This window comes from Xyrauchen texanus, chromosome 36, assembly GCF_025860055.1.
Source record: "Xyrauchen texanus isolate HMW12.3.18 chromosome 36, RBS_HiC_50CHRs, whole genome shotgun sequence".
Taxonomy (NCBI): Eukaryota; Metazoa; Chordata; class Actinopteri; order Cypriniformes; family Catostomidae; genus Xyrauchen; species Xyrauchen texanus.
This window is the reverse complement of record NC_068311.1, coordinates 17,878,582-17,899,762: the sequence shown is the minus strand read 5'-3', so window position 1 is coordinate 17,899,762 and position 21,181 is coordinate 17,878,582. Positions and strand designations below refer to the sequence as shown.

General features: G+C 39.0%; 1 pseudogene; it reads right to left on the bottom strand.

Annotated features, from left to right (window-relative positions):
• Nucleotides 1-19,071, bottom strand: LOC127629507 (ubiquitin conjugation factor E4 A-like; annotated as a pseudogene).
• Nucleotides 19,072-21,181: the final 2,110 nt, after the last annotated feature.

The window sequence follows — 21,181 nt, the reverse complement described above, 5'->3', positions numbered from 1 at the left end:
TTTAATAATAATATCTAGATTTTCTTTATCTTTATCCAGTATTGTGCAATAAACAAGCCAGATAGCACAATTAATGCAAGATTTAAAAAAATAAGTTAGTATTTAAAATAGTTCAATTTATGTTGGACCAATCATTTCAAGACAATCAATTAACTAAACCATTCATCCAGTCAGTTCAACACCATTGTAGAACATCTGGTTGTTGTAAAGTCAAGATGAACATGTTAGCATGTATTTATATGACAACCATCCATAAAATTATCCAAAACAAATTATTTTATTTTACAAAACTATGTCCAACACAAACATTGCAGTTAAATTAAATAAATGTTTAAAAGAGTCATTAAGGTTCTTTAAGTGTGCATATGTAAAACTTAACAGGCAGAAATACCACAACAGGCCCTGGATAATTCTATTTTCTTTAAGAATTCAAGGGGTCAAATTCATTGTTTGACTTAAACCCAACCAATACTCAATGAAATAAGCCAATTCAGACATACTCTACACCAACTGCTTTTAGATGGCTCAATCTAATGAAAAAGGGAGGACAGTGGCCACCGTCTTATCAGTGTCATCTTTTAAGACATCCATTTCAGTAGCAAGGTCCAACCACCCAAGACATGCAGTTTCACAACTGTTAACAAAAGAGACATGACGTAATTCTACATGAGAGTAGGTTACTGAGGCTTTGAGCTCTGACTCAGCATTCAAATAAGTCATAACTTGGGACATATTGCACTGTTAAAAAACACACAATGGATTCTTGTAAAACGTAAAGGGGTATTTCCCATCATTTCAACAAGAGCTTATACTTAATGAGTCTCATAAAAATGCATGTACTATTATATGTTTTTTAAGTTCCAAGCATAAAATGTTTCTAAAAAAACATTTTGACAAATGGTAGTTACCAACCAGTCCAACAATTTTTTTAAATAAAAATAAAAAAAAACTGTAATTCTAAGTATTTCCAAAATGCCAAATATTTTATGACAGTGCAGTTAACACTGGTTTGAATTCATTTTTCTCATCAATACTGCCACAACTCCTTCTTTATTTTCAAATGAGGCATCATGAACACACTGTTTATATTCTAACTTAAAACGTTTATAAGCAATGCATATAAAATATTGTTAGCATATTAATTAAGTTAGAGGTGGACAAATGGACGGAACAGATAAGCGAACTCAATAATATGTTTTCTGTCTATATACCAACACAATCCTCATTTCTCAGAGTGAACAACTTGAAAAGGCAAAATGTAACGGAAGTGACTCCAGTTTTTAGTGATTTAAGTTTTTCCTGCATAGACCTGAAACATTAGAAGATGCTCCAGTGAGTTTGAAAGAGCAGATAGCGTAATATGCTACAGTGATATGGCATTTGGAAATTTGCATTTGACCTTTGAGGAGCACACTAACACCATAAATGTAAATATGTTCCTCCACGTGTGGTTAGATGTTCTCTTTCCAAAGCGCTATATGAGAGAGGTCAGAAAAATCTGAATGGCTTAGTCATACAGAGCATGCCTGGGTGATGGGGTTTAGCCACTAGATCCCATTTGCTGGTTCCTTTGCTTATGCTCAGCAAGCCACTTCATAATCTGTTGCTTGAGTTCTTCATTAGGCCTGATCTGGTCCATGGTAAGTGGACTGCGGTTAAAAGGGTCTGTCTGGTCACTAAAGAAAGAAAGACAAGACCATCACTTCTACACAATCAAATAATCATCAATAAAGAGGCATTAAAGGGACAGTTCACCCAAAAATTTTAATTCTCTCATCCTTTCTTCACCCTTACATTGATCCAAACCTTTTACTTTTTTTCTGAGAAATTACATTGAATAAAGATAGTTGTATTTAAGCTTTACAAATGACACAAAAGCACCATAAAAGTAGCCCATATATAACTTTAAGGGCTGGGTAAAAATATAGATTTTCCAATGTATTGCAATCTTCGCTCGAAAAATTTTGATATCGGTTCTTATATTCCAAGATCGATCTTTCACACTATGCACAACCCTCTACAATGTGAGTAAAGCACTTATATTTGCTACCAAATTTCCTTCTATTCCTTCCTTCTAACTCCAAAGACAAGATCCATGGATCCATTTGTCATGGAATAATGTATATTTTAATATACTTTCTGTTCTTTACATTCAGATATTGATTAAAAACTACAAAAAAAAGACTAATTTAATTCTAATCACACAAGGATGCGTTAAAGAAATCTAGCATGTAATGTAAATACTTATATATACAAATATAGTACGAATTATGCAAGTAAACAATAAACACGTAACAAAAAATATATGCAACATAATATATGCAATTTCAAGACATTAATTGATGGAATAAACTGAATTTGAACATTCTTCAAAAGCTAAAATGTGACCAATTTGATGAAAAACTAATGATAAAATATAATTTGTACCTAGAAGGGTTAACAAGAAGGTTCCTTTAAAATTAAAAGCATTAGCTGAGAGAGAATTTTATTCATATGAAGCAAAATGGACATTGTAATAGAAATGTACCTATATGAATCGATATGGAAAGCTTGTGAATCGGCATGGAATCGGGAAATCTGTATCAATACCCAGCCCTAATAGCTTTGTGCAAGGAATAGACGATTATCATTATGATTACTATCAGTTATTATTTACTGAAAATCTTGACAAACCACTAGCTCTCTTGAGTTCATGAGATAGTTAGCAATGAATAATTCAGACAAATAATTTTTTGGAAAATAATGGTCAGAATGATTTGTTCACGAATTGAACTGATGTAATTTAGTAAAACTCACTGATCACACAATGATTGGTCTGTTTCTCAACCAAAGCAATCATATGACTTCAGACAACTTAGAATATACTGCCTGAAATCTATAGTCCCCGTTCATTGTTATTGCATGAAAATCAGTACATTCTTTACAATTACACAATGCTCACACTAAGACTTCATAGATATTACAGTTTCATTTTCTGTTAAAGCATGATTTTCTGTAAAGCTGCTTTGAAACGATTAGTGTTCTTAAAAGCGCTATACAAATAAAAATTACTTGACTTACATTCATCAAGATTTCTCCTTTTGTATACCACAGAAGTCATATTGGTTTGGAAGAACATGTGGGTAAATGATGACAGAATAAAAAATTGTAGCTGAATTATTCCTTTTTGGTTTTAAATAACAAATCATCTTAGTAAGTGGCGTGCTATTGTTGAGCGGTCCACTGTAACATTTGAAGAAGGCAGCAGCACTGGATCAAGCATCAAGTTAGACATGATAGGATCCAGAAATTCATCTGGAGCATCAGAGTAGGTCTCCTCCTCTTGCTGATGCCTGTCTGCCAAACACTGAAGGACACAAACAAATCAAATCAACAACATTAACCCTAAGACATTCTTCTAAAGAAAGACATGTATCTAGCATAAATAGGTATAGCAATTAGATTAACCTTAATTTTATCTGCTAGGAGACTGAAAGATACAATCATGCCACCAGTCTTGTTGATCTTCTTGAGGACACGGACAGTTTGGCAGAAGAGTGTGGGAAAATATGACCTGAATCTTTTGGGACAGTGGCGCAGACATTTTCTTCATCCCTGTGGTGCAAACAGAAATATGTACTTACTTAACATCTTCTTAAAAGGTTAAAAGAAGAGTAAAGGTTATATATAAAGAGCCTACCCCAGGTTTAGGTAAATAGTTCAAATGTCAGGCACCAACAGCTGAGGCTTGAAGTCAAATTCACTGAAGTCTTTCACTTTCAGGGCACCCATTTTGGGGCCCACCAGATGCTGCAAAAAGTAGTTGAGTAGCATTGAGATTATCCTCTCGGCAAGAAAAGGTTGAACAAAAAGACCTTTTATCTCTGGAGGGGGGAAAAAATACATAAGAGTCAGTTTCAGTGTGATTTCGCATTTACAAGTATACTAAAAGCCAAGAGGTTCACTCAAAAAAAAACATTCTATTCATGTCTTAGTCATGCAGTATATGACCAAAAAAAAAAAGAAATTCTGTGATGTGTTAATATTTAAGAGCACTTGGTGCTTTTACGTCTCTTACCAGATGTAAGAATGGTCAATGGTCACATTTGACATTATGTTGTGAAAGCGACCCTGCTGTCCCAACATCTGCAGACTAGATTCTTTCTCTCTGCGTGCATCAGGGGCCAGACTGTCACACTCCCTGTGATCCCTCTCCAGCTGGAGGATTTTGATCTTATTTAGGTACTGGAAAAAAAATGCACATTGTGACAGGGCGGAGGGCGGGGCCGGGTCGTGATTATACACATCCGGTCCCTTATCAGGCTAATTAAGCCTCCGAGAGGGATAAAGGCTGACTGTGGATGGTGGTGTGACGAGAGAGAGATTGTTTACAGTCAGCTGAAACTCATGTGTGTTTGTGTCTTTTCTTTTATTTCTTCATTAAATCTATTATTTATATAGCCAGTTCTCGCCTCCTCCTTGCCCGTCTAAATTCCTTTATACACATATGTCACATCTTCACTCATTCAACTAAATATTTCTTTATATTATCCACTCAGAAGTAATATGTTAATGAATGTATTACAGAAGTGTAATATTAGACAACCAAGATAAACTGAACAAAAAAACATCTGTGTTAACAATGTAGACAGTTGGAGATAGACTTGCAAAAACCTGTATAGCCTCATCAAGTAAGTAGATGGCATCATTCATGAGGAGGTTCAAAAAAACCTCAGGAAGAGTGGTGGATTCATGGCCTCAAGGTTCTCAGATGCATAATCTGCCAGCCGCTGTAACGTGTAAAAAATGTTTTTTTAATTATTCCGAAAAGTTTGGTTTGGTGAAATTGCATTTGCAATTCCCTTTAAAGAGCATGTATAACATTATTAGTCAAATATCTCACCTTAATGCTCTCCCTGTAATTCTCTTCTCCCCATATGTACTTCAGAATGGCATACGTTGGCCTCCTATCATTAAACTTCTGCTCAAACTGATGAGGATCACCACTTCATTCTGTGGCCAAATAATTTTGAGTAAACAACAAGTCACATGGCATGCATGTGACGTTATGCATGTAACCCTGGTTCTCTGATAACAGGAGTGAGTTATCTCAATATGGGAAAAGCCTTGGGCATGACCGATCATAAAAGCAATTAATAACACCATGTCTGTCGAATGACAGAAAAGTCATAGAATTGACCAGGAAGCCCCACTTTCCCGATAACACCAGCTGCCACTTACCTTAACATCATTCACAGCTTATCTCTTACCTGTGCTGCAGCAAGGAGGGAAGTGTGGTGAGATACCTCACTCCTGTTATCAGAGATCATTCTATTTTTAGCATCTGTTAGGTATCTCCTGTATTGCAGATATGATGTCCGAAGCAGACCACTGGCTCAGAAGTATTGAATACCAATAGTTTTAAACTAATTCGCTACCAGAGAATAGTTATGTAACGAAATCTAACAAACTTGATTAAGAATAAGCCTGTATGTTTGTGCTTATACATCAGTATTGAACCTACAGTCGTGGCCAAAAGTATTGGCAGTTATATCAATTTTGTGTTTCGCAAAGTTTTCTGCTTCAGTTGTTGTGGTGTTGATTCACATTGTTTCTAGATTATTGTGAAGAGTGATAAGATGCATTTTAAATAATTGCAAAAAGCTTCATTGGCCAAAAAAAATGTACTTTATCACAAAACCCCAAATATCACTGTTTTTTGGCCCTGGCACAAAATTACCAGCTAACATAATTTCACTAATCATATAGCAGCACCTGTGAAAGTGTGAATGAGAACTAGTCAGGTGGAATCACTCTGTCATTCTGATTGGATTATAAGAGCAGACTGATTGCTATAAAAGGAGGGAAGAAGTGCTTCCAATCATCGTGTCCTTGTTAGCAATGGTTACCTCTAAAGAAAGACGTGCAGCCATCATCGCTTTGCATCAAAATGGCCTCACATGAAAGGAAATTGCAGCAAAGAATATTGCACCTGAAAGAACCATTTACCAGGTCATCGAGAACATCAAGGAGAGAGGTACAACTGCAGTGAAGAATGCTTCAGGACGTCCCAGAGTGTCCAGCAAGCGCCAGGACAGTCTCCTTCTGAGGAGTCAGCTACGGGATCGTGTCACCACCAGTGCAGAGCTTGCTCAGTATTGGCAGCAGGTTGGTGTGAGTGCATCTGCACGCACAGTGAGGTGAAGACGTTTGGACAATGGCCTGGTGTCAAGAAGCCACTTCTCTCCAAAAAAACATCAAGGACAGACTGAAAGTCTACAGGTGGCGATAGTCTACAGGCTCAGGTGGTAGAGCAAGTCGGCCGCTAATCGCAGGGTTGGTGGTTCGAATCCCAGCCCACACGACTCCATATGCCAAAGTGTCCTTGGGCAAGACACTGAACCCCAAGTTGCTCCCAATGGCAGGCTAGCACCTTCCATGGCAGCTCTGCCGCCATTGGTGTATTGGAGTGTGAGTGTGAATGTGCGTGAAAGGGTAAATCACACAGTGTAAAGTGCTTTGGTAAACACTAAGGTTAAAAATATTTGCTATATTAGTGCAGACAATTGACCATATATTTTCTCTGATGAAGCCCCTTTCCGACTGTTTGGGACATCTGGAAAATTGATAGTCCGGAGAAGAAAGGTCATGAGTCCTGTGTCGTGCCAACAGTGAAGCATCCTGAGACCATCCATGTGTGGGGTTGCTTTTCATCCAAGGGAGTGGGCTCTCTCAAAATTCTGCCCAAAAACACTACCATTAATATAGAATGGTATCAAAATGTCCTGCAAGAGCAACTTCTCCCAACCATCCAGGAGCCATTTGGTGATGATCCGTGCATTTTCCAGCATGATGGAGTACCATGTCACAAGGCAAGAGTGATAATGAAGTGGCTCAGAGATCATTACATTGAAATTTTGGATACGTGACCAGGATCTTAATCCCATTGAGAACCAGTGTTCAATCATCAAAAGGCGAGTGGACAAGCAGAAGCCCACAAATTGTGATCAACTCTTTGCATATATTTAATGTTTTTACCAATAAAAAGCCTTTAAAACTTATGAAATACTTATCATTGTTTTCCAGTACACCATAGAAACATGTGAAAAAGGAATCTACAAGCTGTACACTGCCTGGCCAAAAAAAAAGTTGCAGTTTGGATTTAAATAGGCAGATACTTAAGATCCTATGATTGGATCATTATTGCAGTGATTAATATGTTTCAGCTGGCAACAATTCTTTCAACCCTAACTGATGTAGTAAACAGTTTTGAAAACCCCAAAGCAAAACGCAACAGGATTGTTGAACAAAAAAGTATGTAGTTCACTCACACATTTTGCAGTAAGATCAAGTAGCCTGTCCAAATATCTACCACACCTGATTCACCACCTATGGGTGGAGTTTCCACTCCCCAAACAGGGGTTTCCCCCTGGACAACAAATCTGCTGGACCGCTCCCCTGGAAGTGCACAAATATAAATCTGCGATCACGCAAATCGCCTCTTAAGGCTGTGACACACCAAACTGAATTCAAAGAACTAGCGCCGACTAAAGCAGATTGTGGGGTCGGCTCACATCGCCTGCGTCTGGGTCAAAAATGTGCTCTTCAACACACTGCAAAGATGACACCCGACGACCAACTAGCACGTTCGTTCTGCACCTGCGTGAGAGGAAATAACTTTCCATACCAGCGGGTGGCAGTAGTCTGTATTCGTTACACAAAACAGGAAACCGGAAGAGTTAGTGTCTGCTGGGATCCAAAACATAAACAAAGCAGCGCTTGCTTACCATTTTCACAAAAATCTCGCTCACCGCAGACGGATTCGTGTTATATCGGAAATGTCTGATAAGTTGCAAATGGCACTGGTGTTGTCAGCCCTTGATCTTTTGCTTCTGGAAGAAGACCGGAAGAAGTGGCCGTAAAAATACTGAGAAAAAAATACTCACTAAATAGGTGTGTAACGTATTCAATGGAAAGGAGGAGGCGAGAACCGGCTTGATAATATAAATTATAGTTTAATGGTAAACTTAAAACAAAGACACAAACACATATGACGGACATGTCCGCTAACGATCTCTCTCTCCCGCACGGCCCTCTGCAGTCAGCCTTTAAACCTCACGGAGGCATAATTAGCCTAATACAAGACCGGGTGTGTAGTATCACGACCCGGCCCCGCCCTCCACCCTGCCACAAGGTGAAATCTTGGATACTGCAGAGACAGGCTCAAGGTGCTCCCTTGCTTCATCACTTCCGTTTTTCGTCTTGTGCACTGGTTCGCTAAGTTGAACAGCCAATCAGAATGACCCAACACACTAACGAGCTCCGCCACTGATTCAACATGCTCAATCGGCAGGAAAAAAGCTGACGGGGGCCAACTTCAGCCGACAAAAACTATCCCGACAGACGCTCACAGACAGCCCGACATTGGCCGATCAGTGGCTTGGTGTGTCAGGGCCATTTTCAGAGCTGGATTTGGGGTCCCAGCATTGAGCTGATTCCTCCAGCGGTGAAGAAGTGAGAATTATCTTTTTTTTTTTTCTTTTTTTTTTTTATGGACACTGCCAAGCGATCCATCTTTCCATGCAGAGAGGCCCCCTGAGGAGGAGAAAGCCGGTTAGGATGAAGCTGGTTTGCCACCAACAATTTTACCGGAGGAGTTGATGCCTAACTCCTTCATGTTATGCACGTGAGAAACCCTTGACGGGCACTTGGTGTGAGAAAGGTTTATTTCAGAACCTCCTCATCTCTACTACACACACTACAAAGATCTCTCTAAGCCCCTGCCCCATCTGTTGAGGTGGGAGAACAGCATCCTACTCATCATCCTCCTGATCATCCTATAAGAGACGACTGCTCATCTCATCATCCTCATCTTCCTCCTCTCCCATCCACACAACAGGAATGTCAAAAAGAGGGCAAGCTTGGACAAGGCCTCCGCCACAATATCCCCCTATTGTATGGGAATCTTGTTGTGAATTACAATAATATTATGCTCCATGAGTATCACCAACTACGACGTGCTGAGTGATAAAACTGGATGAAAAAAACTGGACTTAACACTCTGGTATTTCCAGTATACAAAAGTATACTTCCTGGAGCTTATCATCGTATTTTGTGATTTACCTTTACGGCTAAAATTGTTAACAAGAAAAAATTCCAAGAGCTGCTGAGGACAACTTCCGCAAATCTTCAAGGGAAAGATAGCGCTAATAATGTGTAGGCAGGTGGCAGTGGCTAATATCACAAAGGCGGGGCTTCCTGGACACTGCTATGACTTGTCTGTCATTGGACAGACGTGGTTAATTATTAAAATGCTTCCATGATCTGTCATGTCTAAGGTGTGTCCTAAAGTGAGATACCGAACAGATATTAGAAAAAGAACTCAGCGGCGCACACCTCTCAACATTGCCCATGAACACAGTGATGAAGGTCAGGACATGTTCTAAGCTTTCAGCCGATGACTCCAAGACCTCTTCAGCAAAGCGCCGGAGAAATATGAAGAAATCACCCATGTTTTCTGCAAAGAACTCTGTGAAAAAGGAGACAGAATTTAACAACAGATTGCATTAAAGACCTCATGAAATGGCTTGATGAACACAGTTTTCTCTCCTGTGTTGTCGTATTTCCAACTGCAACAGGAAGTTTGGGTGGGACATATCGATTTTCTTTTCTAGTTTATACAGTCATGAACCATTATTGCCACTTGCAGTCAATAGTCATTCTAGAAAGCATTTGAGTGGACAAAAATCTGAAAAATATTAATTAAAACCTTTGGTCCATTTCTCGTAAGAGAAAGACATTAGTTGTGTCTGAAATAGCTTACTGTCTGAGTATATACTGCATTTGATGCCCAATTCCCAACGTGCTCTAAGTCCTCGTGGTTTCATATTGACTCGCCTCAGTGTGGCGGAGGATGAATCTCAGTTGCCTCCGCGTCAGAGACCGTCAGTCCACACATCTTATCGCGTGGCTTATCGAGTGCTTTACCTCGGACACATAGCGCATGTGGAGGCTTCACATAATTTTCTGCCTCATCCACCCACATCCCACCATGCGCCCCACGAGAGCGAGAACCACATTATAGCGACCACGAGGAGGTTACCCACTGTGACTCTACCCTCCCTAGCAAACAGGCCAATTTGGTACTTCATTCATCTGGGAATGTGGGCATTGTCCCAATAAAGTTTCATTTTGTTATGTTAGGTGTATTCTAGCTTATAACTCTACATGACCTCAAAGCTAGATGACCTCAAAGCAAAAAACTCCATATGGAGTTTCATATGGTCTTTACAGACCACTAAGGTGTGTACAGAAAATACAATTTAAAACTTAGGAAAATACCTGGAACAAAGCATAGCAGACTGTTCTATAGTGTGGGCAGGGGAAAGGATACAGGGATGTGCTCGGGGCCCAGGTTGCCCAGGCTGAGCTGAACCAGCATGGCGGCACAGGAGGCTTGGAGGTTCAAGTAGTTTTGTAGCATGGCGGGCGGTGTGGTTGCAGCCTTGGTGGAGAGATAGATTGTCATAAGTCGTTCAAACTGCTCCTGTAGCTCTGCTGCTGGGCCGCTGCTGGGCCACTGCTGAGCTGTGTGTCCCGCCATGTTCCCTGCAGCTGGTGCAGAGACTGATTCATCTTCACCATCTGATCATGAAGTCTGACAAATAAAAGCATATTCACGTTGCCTGTAAGTGCTACTAGCAAGAAAGAAAGTAGGACTCAAATGTCTGCTTGTGGAAATTATTTATTTTGCATGTTTATAATCTAACTTTTTTTTTTTAGCATAACAATTTAAGTGTAATACTGAAATGAAAAATTTACACGAACTTTAGGATTTCTAGTTATTTGTTATGTCCCCCCTTTTGCTTTAATTACAGCATGTACTCAAGTGTGGCATGGTCTTCACAAGTTTGTGCAAAGCCTGATGATCAATTCAGCATGATTTGGGAATGTTCCAGAAAGTATCTTGTGTGATTCAATGGAAGCAAAAAAATCTGACATTTCATGCAAACATTGATGTCTCAAATTTGCTTATTTGAATAAAGACATATAAACAGTGATGAATCCTAACATCATAACATTTCTTTGTTTAAAATCTTTAAGTTTAAATTAGATTTTGAATTCCATATTTTCAATGTGAAATTTTCTGAAGACTTTTGAACCTCACTGTAATTGCTGGAAAAAGAGGACTAGTGTTCATTAGCATGCAGTTATTTAAGTCAACTTTAATTTAGAATTGTGAGAGCTATAGTTGAAGAATGGGAAACAAGGAAGGTCTGGGGCAACAATACATCATGACTTATCCAATTTATGAGCCAAATCTAAGTATTACCTATGGAAGCCCAAGGTACATAGTAAGCTGTGTAAGGATGAGGTTTTCTGTGAGAAGGCTGTATGATTGGGCAAATTCAATTGTTTGTTGAGGGGGCACAGGTATCAGACATGTCTCCTTGTCCAGACCTGTAGACGGATGTGTAATTCATTTAGTTTATCACGCTTGAAAAGAAAACAAACAAAAGAATTGCACTGCATGCTTGCACAGGTAGTTCACCTCTCGCATGCACATTTCTGTTCTGCCGCTCTTCTTAACTCAGTTCCTTCAGTAAGCAGTACGTGGGGTTGAAGGTAAAGAGTTTGGGGGAGTAGGGGTGAGAAAAAGGCTGCCAAAGTTTATGAAGTGTAGCTCCCAGATTTAGTAAGAATGCATCAGAAGCATACATTTGGAAGAATATATCGGGCATCTGGTTTGCCCAGATTTTGGCCCGCCCCATGTTGGCCTGCAGGCAGCCACCCAGCCATGAGAGCAGCAGGTGACGAGTCTCGCTGGGCTGCTGATGCAAGTTTTTCAGGATCAGATAGAGCTTGTCATGAAACTGCCCCATAAACTAGCACATGAAAGGAGAGGAAAAAACAATAACGAAAGGGTTTAGAGGCCATCTTCACATGATTAAGCTTGAAAACATGATCTCACAGAACAATAAAGTATGATTCATGGAACTGTGCTCACCTGGTGTATATTTGACTCTTGAACCTTCATTTCCTGTGGACTGGAGCGAGAAGGATTGAGGAAAAACCCATGGTTCTCAACCACTCCAGGGGATTTCAGCATACAATAAATATTCTGGATGGTTCCCAGAAGAGTTTTCTGATACTGAAGTCCATTGTTAGGATCTTCGGGTTGAATGTGCTCTATTAATACCTAGAGTCAGTATAGCATATTTGCATTATGCGAACAGTAGCTCTGTTCCAAACAATGCAACATTTTAAGGCATCATAAGCAGAATCCATACATGAAAGCTTTTCCAAAAGGTAGGCAACCCTATGTAGACAGTAGGCAACAAGGACGTTCATGTAATAAAAGGAATTTACAGTATCCAATTTAGCATTACTAATAAAGAATCAGATTCTAACCTTAGCAATGTCCTTTTGCCGACTGAAATACTGGAGAATTTCAAGGTAGGAGTACAGCAGCAGCTGACAAAGGTCTAAGTCTCTGACTCGGCCTTGGAAAATATCAAACACTGGCACCATCACCTCCCCGAAGGTCCGCACCTCTTGGTCAGCCAACAGACAAGCAATGAGCTCCTCCAAAAACTCCACCACTTCCTCAAACCCTGCAGAGACATAAACACAAACAGAACAAAGTCAAACAAATGGAATCAGTTAAGGATTTTTTTATAAATCTATGACCTCAAATATGATTCTGCAATGGACAAACGGGCTCCTCTGACAGCCTCTAGCAACAGGTCCAAAAGTTGCTCATAAATGTTCTGAATGACGTAGATCTTTGGGGTCAGCAGCACTGTACAGGCATTGGACACATTCAGGTTTTTACAGCACACAGCGTACGACAACAGCTTCTCCGGGGCTTTTGTGATCTATGGTGTTTTGAACAATACCTATTTATTACATTCAGACTATTGTAAAGCATGCAGCGACCATGAACCATCAAGTTCCAAAAGGAAAAGTACTCTTTTGTTTAGGTCTTTTTTTAAGCATGACAGTCCCTGATCACTGTATGCTTTTGTTGAATGGAAAAGAGCAGCATAAACATTCTTCAAAATTTCCCTTTTTGTGTTCCACAGAAGACAAAATCATACAGGTTTGAAATGTCATGAGGATAAATAAGTTTCTTTTTGTGTGAACTATTCCTTTAAAGATATAAGGTGTGTCTCAATCAGCTCCTTAGTTTAGTAATCAGGGCACTGATCAGGAAGTCGGGCATTTCTCAAACGTATAATCGTTCCAGTGCAATAAAAAGTTTGCTCCCTAAAAATTCCCAGAATGCCCTGTAAAAACAAGAGTGCATACTCTTACCAGAATAATTGTCATATCTACTGAATTCTTACAAGTTGTTAGAAGATGAAGTGTAAAACTATGAAGTCAAATCCTTATTTTCACTTTAAAAGAAATGTTATTTGTAATGTCTTTCATCCATAATGGCCATGAATGGGAAAAAAACTTTTAAATATTGGAGTTCTTCGAAGGTTAAAAATACACTCCTTTACATTCTTATGTAATTTACCTTTCACAATAACACTGTACATTTGAATACCTACAACAAAAATGCACAAAGGTGTCATTTAAACTGCGATGTTGTTGATTAATACCAGCTGTGGTTTAATGGGCAAACTTGTTATTGTGTGCAAGTGATTGAATCATATGTGTCCCAAAGTTCATTGGATGAACACCCTAGCCAGTGCCCGACTTTGTGTTCATGATATACCGATTCACAAAATAGGGAGCTGATTGAGACATACCAAAAGTCTCTAGTGAACATTACTGAGGCTGATGGTACAAACATACACAGGTCTCACAACAAAGTACAGAGTCTACAGACAGACCACCTCTTCTTTAGCTCTCTGGTAGCATGCATAAAGGTAAGGTATGGCACGTTTCTCGCCAGCATCACGATCTGCTGAGAGGTTCACTACACTGCAGGAGGTCATGAAGATTAGATGATTTCCTGGATCCAGCAAAAGCAGTCTACTGAACAAAGCCTGAAGGGAACACATTAAGGAATATTATTCTTATTAAAAGTTCATGTTATGCATGTGTCTATAGCTTATCAAACATCATACAAATTTCTCATCAGACATGATGAAAAACACTGAACATATTCTACCTTCCCAATGGTATCCATGTTCAGCCAGTCCTGGCCATTTCCTCTAGATAAACGCAGCGTGGTGGGATGCCATTACCACCTCGAAGACTGGGATCGCCTGGAATTTTATCAACCAACATTAATGATTACTTAAAATTCAATAGATGTGTTTTCTGAAAAAAATTTTATACCACAATAATGACTACAGTGGCTCCAAGTGTAAATTAAGTTACACCTCAATAGATATGAATATCAGCATTATATAACAAAATATAAAACCAATTTGATATAAATAAGGGATGGGAATTTTTAGTAAATGTGTAGTTTAGTACTCCAACATAAGAATACGAATAATAGATTACTTGAAATTTAGAATTTAAGTTCAACCTTTAACCTTTGAACCTGTTTTTCTTATTTTAAAATGAGCACTATGCATAATCAACAACATCTATTGACAAAGAAAATCTAGATACAATCACTTTAAATAATGACAGAATTGTATTTTTGGGTGAACAATTACTTTAACAACATCATGCATACACAGCACCCACCAATGCATTCATTTGTAATGCAAGGTTTAGGTGAGAGAAGCAGTTTCATTGCTGTTCATGGAAGGCGAAGACACATAAAAAAATCTTATTGCAATATACTAGTAATACTTTTACTATTCAACTTATTAAAGCTGAACAAGTACTAAATTAATCGATTACTCATGCAAATTCCTACATATAAATATATCACAAACACTCAATTTCAAATAAAACATTTGAAAAAATTTCTTAGGTTTAGAATTATAAAACAATAGATATATTTTAACACCTGTGGTTACTCTGCTGGACACCTGTGTGAACTTGATAGCGATATGATAAGCGTGGGTCAGAAACAGATAAATATATATAAGTCCTTTCTTACCATCAATCTCCACTTCCACTCTCATATTCTTTTTCATCCACATTCTTTTTGGCGATTCACATTCTTGGTGCATACCACCACGTACAGGGAGGAGAATTTATAGTAAAAATAACTTAAATATTGATCTAATCGCCAAAAACAATAGAAGAATGTGAAAGTGGAGACTGATAGTAAAAAAAGGACTTAAATATTGATCTGTTTCTCACCACCTATTATATTACTTCCGAAGACATGGATTAAAACACTGGAGTCTTATGGATTACTTTTTGCTGCCTTTATGTTCTTTTGGAGCTTCATTTTGGTCACCTTTCACTCGCATTGTATGAACCTACAGAGCTGATATATTCTTCTAAAAATCTTCATTTGTGTTCAGCAGTAGAAAGAAAGTCATGCACATTTGGGATGGCATGAGGTTAAGTAATTGATGAGAGAACTTTAGTTTTCGGGTGAACTATCCCTTTAACATAGAGATCCTAATGTTCAAGTGGCTCAGCCTCAGGTATAACATTTTAAAAACTTTTACTTCAGTGTTTTATGTGCACTGTGTTAAAGAATTTAATGGCAAATAGATCAGCGAGATAACTGATTTAGCAGTGGACAGTAGAAAGATGTGGATGATAGAGACACAAATTACATAACGTGCCACATTACAAAGGATGAGGTAATCTGTAGTATTGCTGGGAAACTGAATGGCATCATGATATGATCATCTACACTGAGCTCATCAAGTAGGCAAGACATTGTTTATTGAAAATGTCAAAATGAATCTGCCTTTCCCCTAAACTTTCAGAAGTACATTTTAGGTAATGCATGAAATGGATCAATTCTGGGAAGTGTCTCAGAAATATATTTTTTTATTCCTAAACATACACTCACTGACCTCTTTATAACACTTTAGCAACACTTGTACATCTACTTATGTATGCGATTATCTAATCAGTCAATAGTGCGGTAGCTGAGCAATGCATAAAATCATGCAGATATGGGACAGGAGCTTCAGTTAATGTTCACATCAACCATCAGAAATTTGATCTCAGTGATTTAGATTGTGGCATGATTGTTGGTGCTAGATGGGCTGGTTTGAGTATTTCTGTAACTACTGATTTCCTGGGATTTTCATGCACAACAGACTCTAGTTTACTCAGAATGGTGCCAAAAACAAAAACATAGTCATCAGCAGTTCTGCATACGGAAACACCTTGTTGATGAGAGAGGTCAACAGAGAATGTCCAGACTGGTTCGAGCTGACAGAAAGGCTACAGTAACTCAAATATACACTCTGTACAATTGTGGTGAGAAGAAAATTGGGTTGGCGCTGTTTTGACGGCATGAGGAGGACCTACACAATATGAGATTTAATGTTTAATGTTAATCTGTGTATATTTGTCTATTTTCAAGCATGCAAGCATAAGCCTTTAGATCAAAACGTTTTAAAGATTATGAGGTACCTAAATTTAAAAAGTGTCTTTTCTTTTCTCCCAAATGTGGTATGCCCAATTCCAACTACTTACTAGGTCCTCCTGGTGGCGCGATTACTCACCTCAATCCAGGTGGCAGAGGACAAGTCTCAGTTGCCTCCACTTCTGAGACAGTCAATCCACGCATCGTATCATGTGGCTTATTGTGCATGACACCACGGGACTCACAGCATGTGGAGGCTCATGTTATTCTCCACGATACATGCACAAATTACCACATGCCCCATTGAGAGCAAGAACCACTAATGCAACCACAAGGAGGTTACCCCATGTGACTCTACCCTCCCTAGCAACCAGGCTAATTTGTTTGCTGTGATAAGGATAAGTTCATGGGCAATGGAGGAATCAGGAGACAGCAAACAGTTGAGTGTTTATTCTCACTTCAGCTTCACACACACAAACACACACAAAGAAAAAATGGCTATTGATGGCCAACTCAAAATAGCTTTCTCTCTCTCTTAATGATAGTCTGTGTTGCACTGGGCCACTCACTCTCTCTCTCTCTCTCTCTCTCTTTTTTTTTTTCTCTATTCTGTTTTTCTTTGGGGGGAAATGGCAGCGTGCCTCAGATCCTTGACAGCCGGCAATGATGTCTCCATCCCCAGGCAGACGGCCGTGGCTGGAAGTGGTGAGAACTCCACGACAGTGCATCCCTCCTCCTTCCTGGGTTTCGGCACCAATGTAGCAAGGTTCACAATGGGAAAGGAGGCAGCAGGAACCAGCTGAATCCTCAAAATAATGGTTTCATGAAAAAGACACAGAACACAAACACACACACTGCAGCTGTGTGTGGCTCTCTCTCTCCCAAACTGCCACATTCCGCTGCACTTATCCCACTCCTCGGCTGATTAGCCCAATTGGAGGCCGGGTGTGCATAGTCACGGCCCGACCCCTGCCTCCTCCTCTTCGTCACAGTTGCTAAGGAGACCTGGCAGGAGACACTCAGCACACCCTGTATTCAAACTCGCGACTCCAGGGGTGGTAGTCAGCGTCAATACATGCTGAGCAATACAACCCAAGTGTCTTTTGAATGGTAGTGTTGATGTAAAATGTTGGTAACTGGATAGAACAAATGTCATAACTGGTAGATATTTAGCACTCACTGTTGTCTAGAGTGATGAGGAAGATCCTCTGGATCATGTGGTTGATGTTGAGCTGCTCACAGAGCTCCTGTCGTGAGCGGAAAGATCGACTGATCTCTCCCACTGAGTCATTGTCATCAATGCTGTCAGACACAGAGTTGTCTGACTCAGATTGGCTCCCCTGAGAATCTGCAGAAGCCACAGGCTATAATCAATTTCATAGTGCAATGAAAGGAATTTAATTCTGCCAGTATTATTGATGAAACTGTAAGGGACGGTTTATTAATAATAAATTACATTGTTGCTCAGCTTGACGTTGTTGCTTTTGGTCAGATGCAAACTGCTTGGCATCAGCGAGGGTACTGAAGAGAGCTGCAAATGGGTTTTGTGAGATGTTTTTATTGTTATTGCCCTGGTCTGTCATTTCCCTGGAGCACGTCCTCCATCAACAGGTGCTTTCACAGCCTACATGGAGAAGTGAATTTAAGGGATAGTTTGCCCAGAAATGAAAATGATCTCATCATACACCCTGATGCCATCCCAGATGTGTATGACTTTCTTCTGTTGAACACAAATAAAGATTTTTAGAATATTTCAGATCTGTAAGTCCATATAATGTAAGTGAATGATGATCACAACTCTGAAGCTCCAAAAAGCTAATAAATGCAGGAAGTGTAATCGAGCTTGAAAGCATAATCATGCCATTGCCTACAGCAGTGGTTCTCAACCTTTATTTGATGCACGCCCCCCTAATTCATTCCCTTACCCCCTGGCATCCTTTGAACACACCTGTTGGGAACCCCTGGCCTAGAGAGTGCAATGGCAAGATGTACAGTGAAAAAGGAGTTATATTTTGGTCTTTTCTCACCCCAAATCTCTGTTTGTGTTCTGCACAAGAAAGAAAGTCATACACATCTGGGATGGCATGAAGCTGAGTAAATGATGAGAGAATTTTTATTAACGTCAGCATAAATTCTCAGCCAGTTTTGATCCATTTAGGTGATTTGAATTATTTTGATTACAATGGCGTTTATTTACACCATATGAAACATCCACAGCACATAAGAGCAACTCTTCTTATGAGTATCATGAAGCAGGACAAATCGATTTTCCATTAGTGAGTCATTGGCAAGAGAGTCAAACAACAGGCCAGTCGAAATTGAGGCTGGTTACCAAAGGTAACCTCACAAGAAACCAACATGACTTAAAATTATGATGTCAGGTATGCTAACTTTAAACAAATGTGTCATATATTTATCGCAGACTTAAATAAACAAGCAATAAGTGGTCTGAAAAGGCAATAAGTGGGGTTTTGAGCTGTCAAAGACATTATGACAGATCTTCCTGCTTACTGTTTAGTATCTCAAGTTAACTGAATGACTAGCAACATGCTTAGAAACTTACATCGTGCTGGTAATGTAGTTCAAAAACAGCAGCTGAAGGCAAAGTAAACTGAATAATATGTCAGACTATAGCACAAGTGCATTGCAAATGCTTCGAGTTCGCTGAATGCCATACCTGGTTTTTGGGTGGTATAATTGGGTGGTCTTATCTGACGTTGTACAGAACAGCACGGCAGATTTTACGCATAGAAGTGTGACGTCATCAACAGAGGACGAGACACTGTTAACTGTTTCTTTCGTATTTTTATAAAGGTCAAAGTCTCCTGGTCTGTCAGATTTCTAGGATATAAACCGTTCTGGGTGTAGCAAAGGAAAGCTGACCGCTGACATGGCTGTAGAATCTTTCCATAAAGATTAGACTTTGGAAAAAGTTGATTGGGTAAAGCTGAATAAAACGCGTGTTTTTGATTGCAGTATTTTTACAATTTGCGGTGGTGTTGTGATCTTTTAATTTATTTGCAGACAGTCCTGCAGACTTTTTTTTTTTTTTTTTTTTTTGTCGCACGGCCCCGTGAATATTGTGCGCTTAAGCGCGCGCGGGGCCAGAATTTGTATGATGAGAATGGAATGCAGTATTTAGATTGCATTAGTAATGTGCAACATGGTAAGGAAATCTGCAATTATGTCGTGAAATCTTTCCAAATCGCTAATTTAATTTTGATATAAATTGGAAAATGTGCCTATGGTGGGTAAAGGACCGTTTGAAAAGTCCACAAATGGTGCTAAAACTATGGATTTATTAATATAAATGTTCAATAAGGTCAAACAATGTGTGAATACAATCACTGAGTCATAAAGACAAGTACAGGTGAAGGAAGAAAACAAATACGTATAAACCAACCAAAATGTATTCAAAAATAAGATGGAGACAAATAATCGAAAAGATAATAATAAATATATTTTTAACATTTAAAAGATGTATGTTTTTTTTTTATAAGTCAGGGGTCAGGAAAGTTATAACTTTAGCATATAAGGAAGAGTATACAATTTGTATTAATAGCGCATTTATTGCTAAAACTGTGGAGGATCTGGTTTTTAAGTGTCCCTTAATTATCCCTTATTTGAAAACTTAAGTGGCAACCCTATGTCGTGCATGCTGACAGTTTTGTAGAACATTTCATAAATTGTAAAACTTTTACCTTTAATCATCTAGATCCATTAAAAATACATTATCCATATAACAAACTAATGTGTTTCTTACTAAAAGTTCTTGTTTACCAAAGAGCAATACATCTTATCTTGTTATTGTAAGAAGAATTGATCAGGTGGATATTTTTCTTAAATTTAGGTTTATAAATATCTATAAACCAACATTTGGTCACAAACTAGTTACCCCTATTGAGTAACAGCTTATTTAGGCAAAAATTACAACCCTGTTATCATTGCAGTGTTTTTTTTTTTAAGGGTTCATAGCTTGGACTGGACCCGAGCAGACATGGGTGTGTTACATTAAACAAACATCACATTCTGGACCATAACTCTTGAACCGTAAGTTCCCCGTCTGTTGCTGACTTCGACGTTGTGTCGAAAGCGACGTCTCTCTTGAGTGCTTAATATACCTCTGATCTATGAAAAAAGGCCAATGAGAAGTTAGCAGACAGAAATTGCATGTCCCGCCGCCGGACATACGTGTATAAAGGTGGGGAAATATGTCTGTTTCGTTCAAACATTTTCACCACTCCCTGTAGGACGATGTCATCATTGGCCTCCAAAGCCTACAGCGCCACTGGCAGAGCCGGATTATCCATAAGAGCACTTGGGCCAGTGCCCAGGGGCACCAACCATTCACAACCACTAGGGGGCACCACATGACACAAGCTTTAAAAATATTTTTCGTAAATTGTTATATTATTAACTTGAAATTCTTGAAAGACCATACATAACTTGTTTATGAACACTAATTTAACAATAATAATAATAATAATAATAAATTATAAATAAATGAAGATTACATGACCACTATCACTCCCCCCCTCCCCAATCTGTCACAGTTGAGTTGGTCCACAACAATTACGCGCAAATGTGTCATTTTTTTAACGGCTACAGAAAATGAATCAAAATCCAAAATGGACAGACGGCAATTGAGTGGTTTCGCAAAAAGAAGATTAAAGAAAGAGAAGGATGCTAGACGTTTAGCTACAATAAAAAATGTTCCAGGGATCGACAAATTTTTTGTTAAATCACTAGTTTTTTGGGAGAACACGGGAATTGCAGACACCAGCA